General features: G+C 47.7%; 1 protein-coding gene across 1 annotated transcript in view; it reads left to right on the top strand.

Annotated features, from left to right (window-relative positions):
* RUVBL2 (RuvB like AAA ATPase 2) overlaps window positions 1-14,467 on the top strand; it is a 220,411-nt gene that overhangs the window by 94,782 nt on the left and 111,162 nt on the right. The window lies entirely within an intron of this gene.

Below are 14,467 nucleotides of genomic sequence, written 5' to 3'. Positions count from 1 at the left end.
GGATGTTTGCGCAGTCGGAGAGCATGTCGGCCTGGTGGTTCCAGAGGCTTCTGGGCCTCATGACCTTGTGCGTTTTGGCTCTTCCTCTTCTCAAGATGAGGCGGACTCGGACGGAGTTCTTGGCTTCAGGCTGTGGATCCGGACTTGTTGATAACGATTCCGGCTTCTATGAGAGCGGACCTGGACTGGTGATCGTCTCTCAGCAACCTGTCGGTAGGGGCGGGTTTTCAGGACCCAGCCCCGATGGTAACGGTCACAACGGACTCCTCTCTTCTGGGCTGGGGTGCGACGTTGGATCTTCTTCAGGTCTCGGATCTTTGGTCGCCTCAGGACAAGCTCCTCCACATAAATCTGGAGCTTCTGGCGATCTTTCTAGCGCTCAAGGCGTTCAGACCGATCATTGCCAACAAAGTGGTCCGTATCCGCACGGACAATGTGGTGTCGATGTATTACATCAACAAGCAAGGGGGCACCGAGTCTCCCCCTCTCGTGGACCTGTCCAACCAGATTTGGGAGTGAGCGGTTCGTCATGGTGTCTGGCTACTTGCAGTACACATTCTGGGCCAGATGCCCTCAGTCGGCGAACGATGGTCAGCTACGAGTGGGAGCTGAAGGCGGAGTTCCTCTCATGGATTTTCCTGCGCTGGGGTACTCGGTAGTGAACCTCTTCGCTATGGCGGCAAACAAACTTCCTCTGTATGCCTCCAGAAACTGTCTGGGAGCCGTCTCTCTGGGGGATGCTCTCGAGATTCCATGGCACAACATAAGGGCTTATGCCTTCCCGCCTCTGCCTCTAGTTCATCGGACGATTTCCAAACTGAAGAACACTGAACTGTTCCCTTCTATTCATAGCCCTGTGGTGGCCGGCCAGGTTTTCGTTCATCAGGTTACCGGTGATCCCTGTTCTTCTTCACCAGGGGGAACAGCTGTGGCACCCCTCCCCACAATCGCTCAGCTTGGCGGCACGGTGGCTGAGTTTTGGTCTTTAGAACATCTTAGCCTGTCTGCGGATAACATGCGTATTATTCAGGCAGCCAGAAAACCCTCGACTAGGTCCCAGTACAGAAGCAAATGGCTCAGGTTTTGTCATTGGTGTTTAAACAAGCAGCTGGACCCAAAGGCGGCTACAATTGACACAGTACTGTCCTTTGTATCCCACGTAGCAGTCGGGAATTTACGTTCTGTCATGCCGAACTTATCTTTCAGCGGTTTCCGCCTACCTATCTACGGACCAATGCTCTTACTCTGTCTAATCCAGTGGTTAAGAGACATTTTGCAGGCTTGACCCGCCTTTATCCTCCGATTTGTAGTTCGCACCCGTTGTGAGATCTAAATGTGGTCCTGACGGCGTTGTGCCATAAACCTTTCGAACCAATGACCCCAGTGGACCTCAAGCACCTGTCGTGGAAGGTGTCCCTTTTGGTTGCTGTTACTTCAGCAAGCCACGTGAGTGAGCTCCAGGCTTTGTCGGTGGAGCATCCCTTCTTGGTTTTTCACATGGATAAGGTGGTCCTACGGACAAACCCTGCTTTCCTGCCAAAGGAGGTCTCTGATTTCCATCTGAACCAGTCAATCTCCCTGCCGGTCTTTTTTCCGAACCCCTCTTCAGAGGCAGAAAGGGTTCTGCATTGCCTGGATGTTAGAAGGGCTCTTAAATTCTATCTGGACAGAACATCCGAATTTAGGAGCTCTTCTCAAGTGTTGGTGACTTTTGGTAATCCACAAGCTAAGCAGGCCTCTAAGGCGACTATCTCCTGATGGATCGCTGCCTGCATTACTGAGTCTTACACCGTCCAAGGACTGAAGCCTCCTAAAGGTATTTATGCACACCTGGTGCGGGGCAAGGCAGCCGCAGTTGCCTTTCAAAAATATGTCCCCTGGTAGACCATCGCAAAGGCGGCTACTTGGGCCTCCCCATCGGCTTTTTGTAAGCATTATTTTCTAGACCTGAGCTCAAGATCTGATGCTCAGTTTGGTCAGGCTGTGCTGAAGAACCTGTTTCAGTAAGGGTTTTTTCCATCCACCCAAAGTTCCTGTAAGGAGTGCTTGGGAATCTCCCATAAGTATGGAGGAAAGGGGACGGGACGTAGGAGTATAACCAGGTTACTCACCGTAGTGGCCACCTTACTCCTAATCCATAGTCCCCTTTCCTCCACACGCCCGCCGTCCCCTCCTAATAAGGTTCCTCTGTTATTGCTAAAAGGTCTCTGACCTGGCGATAGAAAAGGACTGATGGGCGATGCACGGGGTGGAGACGAGATGGGTGGGGCTACGGCCGCGTGCCTGGCCCCGCATAGAAAGAGAGGAAGGACTGAAATGTGTGCCAAATTTTTGATGCTTTTACAAAGTGCTCTGCTCTCGTCCCACAGGGCGGAGGAATGTCCCAGACGTATGGAGGAAAGGGGGCTATGGACTAGAAGTAAGGTGGTCACTACGGTGAGTAACCTGGTTAATTTCTCACCCAGCTCCTGGGTGGGATCTAAATGTGGTTTTGACCAGGTTCATGGGAGCTCCCTTTGAGCCTATGCATAAAGCAAGTCTAAAAGACCTGACTTATAAGATGGCCTTCTCAGTGGCTATCACTTCTATTAGAAGAGTTGGCGAACTACAGGCTCTTTCTGTTCTAGACCCTTTTGTCACAGTCCACAGGGATAAGGTAGTTCTGCGCACTCACACCAGATTTGCGCCTAAATTCATCTCGAAGTTCCATGTGAACCGATCGATTGAACTACCTACTTTTTTCCAGAATCCCACTAGCATGGCCGAAAGAAGCCTACACCCACTAGATGTGTGCAGGGCAGTCATGTTCTATCTGGAAAGAACTAAACCACTGAGGAAAACAAACCAATTTTTCGATTCAGTGGTAGCTGGTAGAGAAGGGGATCCTGTCTCTAAATCGGCTATCTCAAGGTGGATTGTCAAATGCATCACACTGTTACACTCTTGCTAAGAGAGAACTGCACTTCAAGCCTAGAGCACATTATACTCGAGGCACTGGGGCATCCATAGCATTAATTGCAAATGTTCCCCTAGAGTCCATTTGCAAAGCGGCAACCTGGAGTTCTGTACACGCCTTTGCAAAACATTATTGCCTCGACACTCATTCTAGGTCCGATTCTCAGGTGGGACAAGCCGTACTAAGACATCTTTTCTCTACTGTTCCTTCTTGCAACCCACCTCCAACTCCGGGTACTACTCGCTAGTCTATGCACAGCATGTGATTCTAAGCAGATTAACAAGCATCAGAAGACATGCATTACTTAGAGTAATAGAATTTCTGATGATTGTATCTGCTTAGATTCACATGCGCCCTCCCTACCTCCCTGCTTGGGGTGGAAGGAACATAGACGTGTTACTACTTTCTCTATTTATGTACTCGGTCACTATAGCCTTGGACTCCCTCATGGCAGAAAAAATACAATCGGAGGGACCTCGGCGCGTGAGGTATTTTGGGTACACTACACGTCACGATAGGGATAGTGTTACGGACACGCCTATGCCGACGTCCCCTTTCGGTCCCCGAAAGACAAGATGCAATACTCCGCAGTTACCACTGGATGTCGGACCATATGCACAGCATGTGAATCTAAGCAGATACAATCATCGGAAATGCAATGCTATTACGGTAAGTAATGCGTGTCATTCTGTTTCCAAAGTTGCGCTTCGGTCTAAAGGCACTAGACGTTTCACTGACAAAAAATGTTCAGTTGCCCTTTACCGTGGATTGCCGTCAAACACTGCTTGTTCCGTAGCATCAACCGACGCGTAACACGACGCTCTACGCATGCGCGCATGCCGAAACGAAAAGGTCCTTTCCTCACACGACCAACGAAAATCCTTCACATGAACGTCGCAACAACAATCGAAAAAAACGTACTTGCAATTAACTCCGGAATACCGACACTTGAGGTTAGTGTATTAGTTCGGAATTAATTACAGCGCTTTCTCGTCACGTCGCAAGTTAGTGTTTACAAATAAACTGCTGGAAACAGTCTTTCCTTGCGATCCTTAAATTAACTATATACAGCTACTCAATGCATGTACAGAACGTTTACCGATTCTAAGCTGCACTGCCAGAAACGTGTTGTTCGTTCACTACAAATTTACAATTCAACTCATTTTTGCTTAGCTTACTCTTCTGAGTTGCTTCTCAGGATCACCAACTCCTTCTGTTCTTCCGGGCTTCACAAAAGGCTCACTTGCCTCTCAGACACAGAGTTAAAGCTGGTTCCTTCTTCTGATGCTCTGTTACTTCTTAAATCCTTGTGTCTTCAATCTCTGACTCTGGAGCTACTTAGACTGCGACCTGCTGTGAAGGTTACTAAGATGAAAGGCAGTTTAGAACTCTCTAGACTTCGAAACGACCTCACTCTCCATCTAAACCATTCAATGCTTAGTTCTGAGGCTCCATCTTGCCCTGGGAAAACGAAGGCCTCCTGGAATCTTTCATTAAGGACATTTCTCTACACACTTCCAAGCTATCTTCCATACCAATCACTCCTCTAGTTCCCTGCCTGAACCTAAACTAACCCACCCTCCTAGAAGAGTGTCTAAAGCATGAATTTTCTGAAGCGTGAAAAATAAGGAACTACAAAATATGGGACCCTCCTAGAAGAGTGTTATGCGTGAATTTCTGAAACGCAAGTTATAAGGGACCGCAAAGCATGGGACCCTGACAGTATTGGAACTTAGTTGCCAATGACACTGCGAGGGAATTTGTTTATTTATGATTAAGGAAAGGGGGGGAAAGTTGGGAAAGAGTCTTCCCAGCCCCCTAGGCGATACCGAATGAGGAATAAACGCTAGGAGAGCACATCCAAGGAGGATGGGGGGGGGGTGCAAATAAAGGAGGGGTGCACGATCCCCTTAGTGCATGCATTACAAGCTATATGGTAGACGAGGATGTAACTGCCATATTGGCAAGTGGTCTTAGAAGTTAGGCACAAGCATGGCGCACAGCAGTTTGTGTGTTACTATTGGATCCCTTGCATGAGCCCGAATACCACCCCTACCCTGGCCAGGTCTCGAAGATCCACAACATCCTCCATTGTTACAGGGCCTCGCGCCCTGGGAAGAATGCGCCCTGCAAGGTCTTGTGGGAGCAGAGTAGGCTATACTATCCCACGGGACCAATAGCAAGGCCCTCCTGCCCCCAACAATCCCCACATGAGAAATTGTTTTGCCATGCTTTCATCCCATGACCCCCGCATGCCCCATCACCATCCAAACCCAGACCACCGACCATAAAAGGTTTAAACCCCTCGATTGATCACTAAGATCAGAAGGCAAGGCTATCGTGCCTTCAGAAATGGGTCATGAGATTTGTGCAGGTGGGAGTTGCTGGTCTGTCTGGGAGCAAATGAAGTGTGTGAAAGTAAGTGTGACCTCGGCTCTCCCCCAGGCCCATCCCTGCTGGGTGCTTTGCTACCATGATAAAATAACATTGTTTGTAAGAGTAGCTAATTGTTAGCTCAGCTCACTGCGGATGACATGCCCAGCATCGGCCACCTGGACGGAGATGGACAGATGAAGATGGACCAATGGCCTGATATCCCATATGGAGCCGGCCCTATATGTGTAGAGCTCCTCCAATCTGCATTGTACAATTTCACTATATATCCTTGTGTCATCAGTGACGTTATTTGTGCTTATAATGTGCTGCACATGCCTACGGAGCTCAGAATGTTCGGCGACAGCAGAGTTCTTTGCTGATGCTTCTTTATTTTGTAGAAATAGATACTTTGTATCCTTGAAAGCATATCTTGGGCCTTTTACCCCCTAACAGGCTGTATTTTATTTATTTATTTATTTTTTTTTTGGTGAGTGTGCAGGGTTGTGCCTTCAAAAGTCTTACCACCGGTAGACTTTATGAAAACTCCATAACACGCTGTACTTATTAATAGATGTAATTGCATAGTTTTTATTTTGATGTACTGACCTGATGTTTAGTCACTTTTTTGATAGTTTGTCTGACCGACTGCTTGAATCCAGGGAACTGCTCTTAAATGGATATACTTTAACCTCTCAAACTGAACCTGTCTCTTGAAAACTCACACCTCTGACCCAACCCCTCTGACCTGTTGGCGTCCCACAAGGCACTGTCATTTATCTTCTTCTTCACCCTTTTCTCTCCCCAACCTCGGGCAACTCCTTTACTATGGTTCCTCCTGTAACCTGTTGGTGGACGACACCGCTTCTGTACCAATATATATGATGGCCTGTCTGTTCACCACTGAATGGTGCTTCATTTTCTTAGGTTGAACTCCTCCAAGTCTGAAGTGATCTACCATCCTACCTCTACTTCCACTTCCCCCCCCCTCTCATTCTTCCTGATTTGCCCCTCCCTTCTCCCCAGTCTATCAACTTGGGGTTCCCTTTTAATGGCGATTTCGCCCCCCCACCCCATCTCCACTTTATAACCCATACTGTGACTCCTGTCAGGATTAACTTTCTTAACATCTGAATAATCTGTTTCTTCGTTACTTAAAACCATCAAATCCCTGATTCTAACCCTGCTACATGGCTGCCTGGACTACTGCCTCTGCTGCCTTCTTGGACCCCCCTTCCATTCCTTCTCTTCACTTGGCAAGGTTCTCAGTGTTGCCACCCATGCCCTTGTTTTCCTAAAATCCACCTGTATAAGTCTGTACTACCCAAAGGATTGGTAGAATGGCAGAGCAGCCAGGCTCATTTTATGAGGAGGATGTGAGCTGTAGATAAGTACAATTAACCCAGTCAATACATTAGCCCAAAGAAACTTACACACTAGAAGTTATAAAATATATATATTTTATTATATACACAGGACAAGGTAGGTAAATAATATTTTAGACCAACCAACACACATACGAAATATCAACAATACTTTTCCTAGGTGACTGCTTCGATAGTTGCTTTTGCTTACAATTGTTACATAAAATGAGTTTCACTCTTTAAATAGTAGTGGGCGCATCTGCATTTGATTCAGTGAAATTACAGTTTCAAAGTCTGTTTGATGAAAAATGAGGGTTATTCCAACACTATTAGCAGTGATTTACTTTCTTGCAACACTTTTCAAGGCTCCTAATGCTTTAGCAGTCCAATCCCTAGCTATTCAAGAGTTCATCAAAGCCAGTGTAGGATGGAAGCAACAGTCTTATGCAGAAGCAGAAAAGCCAAATACTTTAGTTACTTAAATAAAATAGTTTAGTAGGATAACACACTGTACAAGGACCCTGCAAAGGATGCCCTGAATGAGCACAAGCTGTTAAGCGTGGGCCTGAGGTGTGGGTGGACACCTAAAACGCCTTGTAATGTACTGCAGTCACACTGGAGCCACTATTAGGCTTGAGTTAAATTCTACCTTGAGTTCCACAGTACCTTGGGTGGTTGATGAACATGCAGCTGGAGTTTTCCCTGTGCAGCAGCGATGGACCCAGTCTCCTGATTCCTCGGTCTGGTAACGAAAGGATGTCACAGCAGCAGTCTGATAAAGGACCCTCAGCAAGGTTTCCTCCACGACAGTCTGTGGTTTTGGCACCTTTTTATCAGCTCTAACAATGAACGATTACCGCCAGGTCAATCTTCCTTGCTTCTGCAGTCTTGCATTTGGGTGAGGGGACTTGGATGAGTGGGATCGTGCCCTTGGAGCTTGAACTGGAGCCCACCAAAGTTCTGGGAGGATTAGTTCACAAAAACATTTTGCACTGCAAATGGGTCAGAGGTGCCTGGTATTCACGGTTTGCTGCCCTGGAAGGTCACAGCACCTCGAGGGATGGCTCGATCTGCAGTTCGTCTTGAGGCTTTTGGTTCCAAAAGCCAAAGGGAAGGAGTCTTCCTCGTTGAAGCTCCGTGCCGATTAAACGGTCAGGACAGCAGTGGTTGCGTCACGATTAGTGGAAGGGTCTGCAGGTGCCTCTGGTCATCTTCAACTTCAGATCTTCTGTTCCAGTGGTCAAATTGCCTTTTGCCTCTGGTACCTCACCTTTTTAATCGGATTTCTCATTTACACCTCCTCAAACTCATCAGTTACAGAAAGGGGCGCGTAGCTGCCCAAACGGGACAGCTAGCCCCCCAGTGGGACTGGTTCCATTCAGGCACTCTAGCAGACAAAGGACAAGAGAATGTTAAACTCCTCCCCTGCTTCCTGTCCTCAGACGCACTGGAGCCTCGGTGAGGACACTCAATTCTTCCTGCCAAAGGCAAACCTCGCATTCAGACCGCCTTCCCCAAGAATGGTAGCAGGGCTAACAAAGGACTGAATTCAAGCAGATGTGTAAATATTCATTTTATTTTCTAAAAATTCAAAACAACTACTCTACAAAAATACGCAATAGACAAGACATTTCATAAAAATCAATTGTGCAAAAACATGTAAATCAGATGTTGTGCAAAGGGCCAGCATAGAGTGCAAATACTCATAATTGTGCGAAAACGTCTTTTGCTACAAAAGCAGTCGTAGTCTATATTCAACTAGTTTCGAAACTCAATATTTGCCCTTGTTCATATGCATTATTGCAAACATTATGTGAAACAAATGTTAATGCAATCATAAATCTAAAGTGCGAAATGGTGGTTTTGCACTTGCATTAAAATGTGTAATGCTGTTTGCAACAATGCATATATACATGAGAAATATTGTTTTTTAAAACTTGTTGAATATAGACTGGCTGCTTTTTGGAGCAACATTTCTTTTTGCACAATTATGCATATTTGCACACACTATGCTGGCCCTTTGCACAACATCTGATTGTGTTTTTGCACAATTTGTTGAATTGTATGAAATGTCTGTCTATTGTGTATTTTTGTAGAATTGTATTTTTAACAAATATTAAGAAATCATGTTTATGCTTAATTTCCTCTGAGTGATTGAACACCCTCTTTAGTCTGGAAGGAGTGGAGCCTTTTTCCACTCATTAATTCTAATGGGCCCTGTCTTTTGGAACTCTTTCTTGTATGTTTACCTGTCCCATTGAGTATATCTTCCTCCATGACTCTTAAAGGCATCTGTATTTTACTATTGCAGCACACAGCTCCTTATGTGCAGTGTTGCTGGAGACCCTTAGGGTCCTCCTTTGAAATTATTTTGTTTATCCTAGAGTTACTACAGTTCTTAAGGATCTTAAAACATCGTCTTGAGAGATTGGCACTCACCACATTAGTGAGTGCCAAAGGGGATACCTAGCATCCCCCTTTTCTCTGCTCCTGTGACTTTTTAGTCATATAGAAAATCATCTAGTTATGGCTGGTGGCCCTGCACGTGTTCTACCAACTATTGTGTAATTTATATACCGCAGGCTATGTCCATGATATATGGCATTTATAACGCGCCTCTACACAAGTGTTTCATGGCGCGATGGGGCAAGGGAGGGGGAACAGGGGGAAGACCGAGACAACGATCCGACTAGTCCAGGTGACATTGAGTTCGCAAGTGCAGGGGAGGAATGGAATGGAATGGAATGGAAGGGGAGGGGGCAGTGCAGTACATGGGATTACAGTAAAATGAATGAAGATGATAAATAAAAGTGTGGCCAGCTGGTGGCGATGCATATGATAACAGTAAAATAAATAAGACAATAAAAAGTGCGGCCAGCTGGTGGCAAGTGCTAGCAGGGGCTGTAGGAATACAGAAAACAGAACCCAGGTGCAAGGATTGCCAGGGGGGCAGCGGGGAGGGGACCTGGGCCCAAGATCGGAGGGTAGCCAGGTACCCAGTGGGTACAACATCCTTTCATCGTGGTATGTTTTTTGCAGTTTTTTTTTTTTACCATGAATTTTTTAACGAAAAACCCCATCTAATTTCTTAGGGGGGGGTAGAAAATTATAAATATGGGGTGTGGGAATAGATAAAAGAATTTAAGGGAATGGGAGGGTTGGAATGTACACCCCCCCCCTCCCCCACCCCCCCAAAAAATAATTAAAAATGTGGAGAGTTTTTTCGTTAAACAATTCGCAGTAAAAAAACACGGAAAAGCATCCTGCAATGAAATGACATGGAACCACTCAGTTCAGATTCAGCCAGGAGATCAGCAGGGGAGAGGAGGGAGGAGGAGAGAAAGTGGAAGCAAAGAGGAAGGTCTTGAGGTGCTTCCGGAACAGGAGATGGTTCTCCTCATGTTTCAGAGCGGCAGGGAGGCTGTTCCAGAGGAAGGCCCCAGCAGAAGAAAGCGATTTACCACCAACTCGCTGCGTGGAGAAGCGACTGACCCTGAGGGAGTTGGAGGCGGGTGAGCGAAGATATTTAGGAAGAGAGTTGAAGATAATGAGGTCCCAGGCCCCAGAAGGCCTTGTGGACAATGCAGAGGGTTTTGAACTTCATCCTCACCGCCACAGGGAGCCAGTACAGAGATTTCAGTCCTGGAGAGATACAATGCCTGGACTTGAAGCCAAGGACAAGTCTCGCAGTCCTGTTTTGGATGAGTTGCAAAGGGTGGAGAGTAGAGGAAGGTGGATTTAGAAAGAGGCTGTTGCAGAAGTCTAGCCTAGAGAGAACCAGGGCTCTGGAGACAGCTTCTGGGGGAAGGAGAGGAAAGGAATATCCATGAGGAGGTGCAGCTGGTAGTGTGACGTCTTGGAGACATCAGAGATGTGAGAAGAGAAGGAAAGCGTGGAGTCGAAGATGACCTCAAGGTTTTTAGCCTCACAGGTGGGAGCAGGGAGAGGGCCAAGAGAGGCCGGCCAGAGTGACAGGAAAGGAGGGAGCAGGTGTGCCGATGAGAATTTCTTACTGGCATTAAGGAAGAGATCAGTGGCGGCACACCACTCCTGGATGGCAGACAGAGATGAGAGGAGAAGCGGTGGCGGAAGGGAGCCTCAAAGTATAATCCTTATAGCACTGAAAGGTAAGGCAGAGAGCTGCAATGCAGTGGGCAAGACGTGCCAGGTATTGGTTGAACAGTGGTTAGACCCCTGGGGAACACCACCGATGGAGGAGAGAAAGGACCAAGTTGGACCTGGGAGGGTCGATCGGAGAGGAAAGAGGTCAGCCAAGCCAGGGTCTGATCGGTGATACCCAGGTTATCACGCAGACGGTTGAGAAGGATGGCATGGTTGACCGTGTCAAAGGCAGACCAGGGATTTAGTAAGATGAGGACACAGGGGGTGTTGGACTCTAGGTTGGAGAGCATGTCTTCACGGATGTTCAGGTGAAGAGTTTCCGTGCTTCTGGCAGCTCTGAAGCCAGACTGATGGTCATGGAGACAACCAACAGATTCAGTGTGAAGATTAAGCTGGGAGATGCCCAGCTTTTCCAGGAGTTTGCCCAGGAACGGAGTGATGGTGATTGGGCAATAGTTAGCCAGACAGGAAGGGTCAGCAGAAGGTTTCTTAAGAAGAGGGTGTACAAGGGAGTGCTTCAGGGGGGAGGGGAAGACTCCAGTGGCGAAGGAGTGACTGCAAAAGTCAGCCAGAGCAGGAGCAAGGGTGCAAATGTGGTTCTTGATGGTTTTGGAGGAGCAGGGGTGAACCTGTTTAGATGACTTTCATAGATCGGACTTGTCTAGAGACCTTGTTTGGGGAGAACGGCAGAAAGGCAGAGAAGGAGGGAGGGAGGTGGCCGAATAAGGGCCAGAGGAAGAGCAGGGAGTAGAGGGAGTAGAGGGAGGAGAGGGTGGGGGAGGGGAGGAAGTGGAAGAGAGAGAGGACAGGATGAGAAGCCAGGGCTGTGCAGAGGGCCTGGGAGGGGATGGGAGAGGCGCAGACTGCAGCAGAATTGGCCAGCTCCTTGCAGATTTTAAAGAGTTTGGCCGAGTTGTTGGATGCCGCTGAGACGGGGGCTTGGATATGGGTTCTCTTCTTGGTGCAGATAGAGAGCCAGTATTGCCTTTGGAGCAGGCGACAGGCCAGTCTGTCAGAGGATGTACAGGAAGCACGCTATTTCCTCTTAGCCACCCTGCACTTGCGTTTGAGAATGACGAGGTCTGAGTCGTACCAAGAGTTGCACTTGTCTTTGGGCTTCAAGCGGATCCTCATGACTGGGGCAAGAACGTCGAGAGTATCAAATATAGCAGAGTGGAGCATGGAAAGGGCTGTGGCAGGGTGCAAGTCAGCCAAGGGAGGAGGGGAGGTGAGAAAGTGGCGGTGAAAGCCTCAACTGACACATGCTTCATGTGTCGGATAACCGAGAAGGTAGGTGGTAGTGCTGGAGTTGGCTTGGCCTGAGGGGTAGAGAGGGTGAGGTGGGAAGAAGGGAGAAAGTGATCACTCCAGGAGAGAGGAGTGGTGAGAGGGATTGAAAGGGGAAGGTCCGAGGAAATCGGGAGAGAGGTGGAGGGAGGGGGAGGGAGACTCTCCAAGGAGGGAAGATGAGAGGTCCGCCCACTCAGAGAGGAAGGAGATCTGACTAAGTGGCTGATAGATGGTAGCCACAGTAAGGGAATGGCCAGGAGAGAGAGAGAGCCTGCAGACAAGGCATTCAAAAGAGTAGGCCTGCATTGGAAGGACAGAGGGAGGAATCCACTTACGAAGATCAGGGAAACACCAGAGAGGATCTTGTAGCCATCAGGGAGGAGAGTGTCAAAGCTCGTGACAGAGCTGGACGTGAACCAAGCCTCGGTGAGTCAGAGGACGTCATGGTCAAGTTCCTCAAGGAGGTGGCAGATGTCAGAGGAGTGTTTGACTGCTGAGCGACAGTTTAGAATATGGAGATGGTTGCCGTCCTTGAAAGACTACAGGGGAGGTGTACAAATCAGAGGTGCGGAGGTGTAGAAGCGGCGCGTGGGGGGGGGGGGCAGAAGAGGAAGGAGAGGGCAAAGGAGCCAAGGAGGAGACAGCAGGGGGAGGCGAGGACGCTGTGGTTCCTTGTTAGCCCTTCTACCATTCTGGGGAGGAAAGGAGAAGAGAGGGGAAGAGACCCTCTGTCTGCTAAGTAGAACTAGCTCCTCTGGAGATGGTGGTGGTTTGGGGGGAAATTGGTCTGGCTGTTGCCCCTTTCTGTAAATTGCAGAGGAGCGTACCGGAACTATACAAAAGGTGAGGCTCCTGGAGTGAAAAGCAAGTCGACCAATGGAAGCTGAAGAAGAGGACGACTCCACCTTGGCTGGTGGGAACAACCAGTCCCAAGGCAAACTGTGGTTTGAGCCATCTCCCGAGGTCCTGTGAGTTTCCAGAGCTGCAGAACCCCAATACCAGGGGACCTGCTGCCCATTTCGAGTGCATCGTCGTGGAAAGGTCAAATCTATCCACATCTTTGCTAAGCCCTCAAGGACACAATCGCGTTCTTCGGTGCTGCAGAAAAGGTGCCAAAACCGCACTGACCCAAGAAGTTGCTGAAAGTCGTGCCAGAGATTGTCCCTTGAGACTGCTGCGGAGCGATCCCGTCCCTGGTCTGCCTTCAGTCAACAGACCAAGGAATCTGGACTTCTGGTCCAGAGCTGCAACAACACGCAGCATCCACCACAAACCTCTAATTTAAGGTACCGTGGGGAGAAAGGTTTTGCTTGCCTGATTCCAGAAAGTTGTGCCAGAGCATTGGGCTGCACCTTGAGGTGTCCAGGGCAACCCCCTCTTACCTTTGACTCAAGCCGCTGCTTCTGTCCCATTTTAGAGTACTTAATCAGGGTCTCCAGCGTTGGTTATGCCTTTTTGTATATTCCTTCCTAGAGACTAGAAAGTATCCACAGGTACTTTGATTTCTACTGCTTTGCAGGACTTTAAGCCGCTTTTAGCCAGTATTGCGTTTTTGACTTGGAAAGACCTGCTGTGCCTCAAAACTGCCTTTAGAACCTGAAGCTCTGCTAGGATAACACTAACCAACTGTTTTCCTTCCCAAAAATCACTATCTTGTATGTGTATGTAGCCTAAATACAGTTAACCATATTACTTTGTGGGTGCGCAGTATTATCGATAGAACTGTCGAACTGCTGTAGCAATTGTATACGTTCAGCAACTACCAATGACGTGATCCCTTGAAAGTATTGAAAAGCATGCCTAAGTGTGTTGGTTTAATGTGCCAAGTATTTAACAGTGACTCTTCTGTGTGTATATAATCTATAAAGTGTTTCTTTGATGTGCTTTACTGAGTGGGTTCAGTGTGTACTTACCTACATCTCAGATCTTGCTCTTGGGATTAGCCTGACTGCTCTGCCACTCTACCAAGATCATTGAGTAGTAAAGACTGATACTAAGAGTTGGGGATCTACAACCCACTGGGATAGCTTACTAAAGTCTTTCCTCCAAGTGGGACCTTGGGAAAACTCCCTTAACAGCAACTGCGTCTCCTAAATGGTATATTTTGCTGTAGCCCTTTTTATGTAGAGAATGGATCAGCATAGTTTTAAGATCTTACACTGTAAAACCTAATGTGGTACATTAAAAAAGGTTTCCTCGCTTCACCCGTCCATCCCTTTCAGCCAATCAAATTTTGCTTTTATATCTATTCTTATAAAAATAAGAAGGCTTTTTGATTATCACAATTCAACTGTTGCATTATTTTATGTGCCTTTCCGGAGTAAAAACTGTTTTCAAATGGTAAATCCAAATATGCCCCACA

Source organism: Ambystoma mexicanum, chromosome 1p (genome assembly GCF_040938575.1).
Source record: "Ambystoma mexicanum isolate Mex_15411 chromosome 1p, UKY_AmexF1_1, whole genome shotgun sequence".
Lineage (NCBI taxonomy): Eukaryota > Metazoa > Chordata > Amphibia > Caudata > Ambystomatidae > Ambystoma > Ambystoma mexicanum.
The sequence above is the reverse complement of the archived record's forward strand: the minus strand, read 5'-3'. Positions and strand labels throughout refer to the sequence as shown.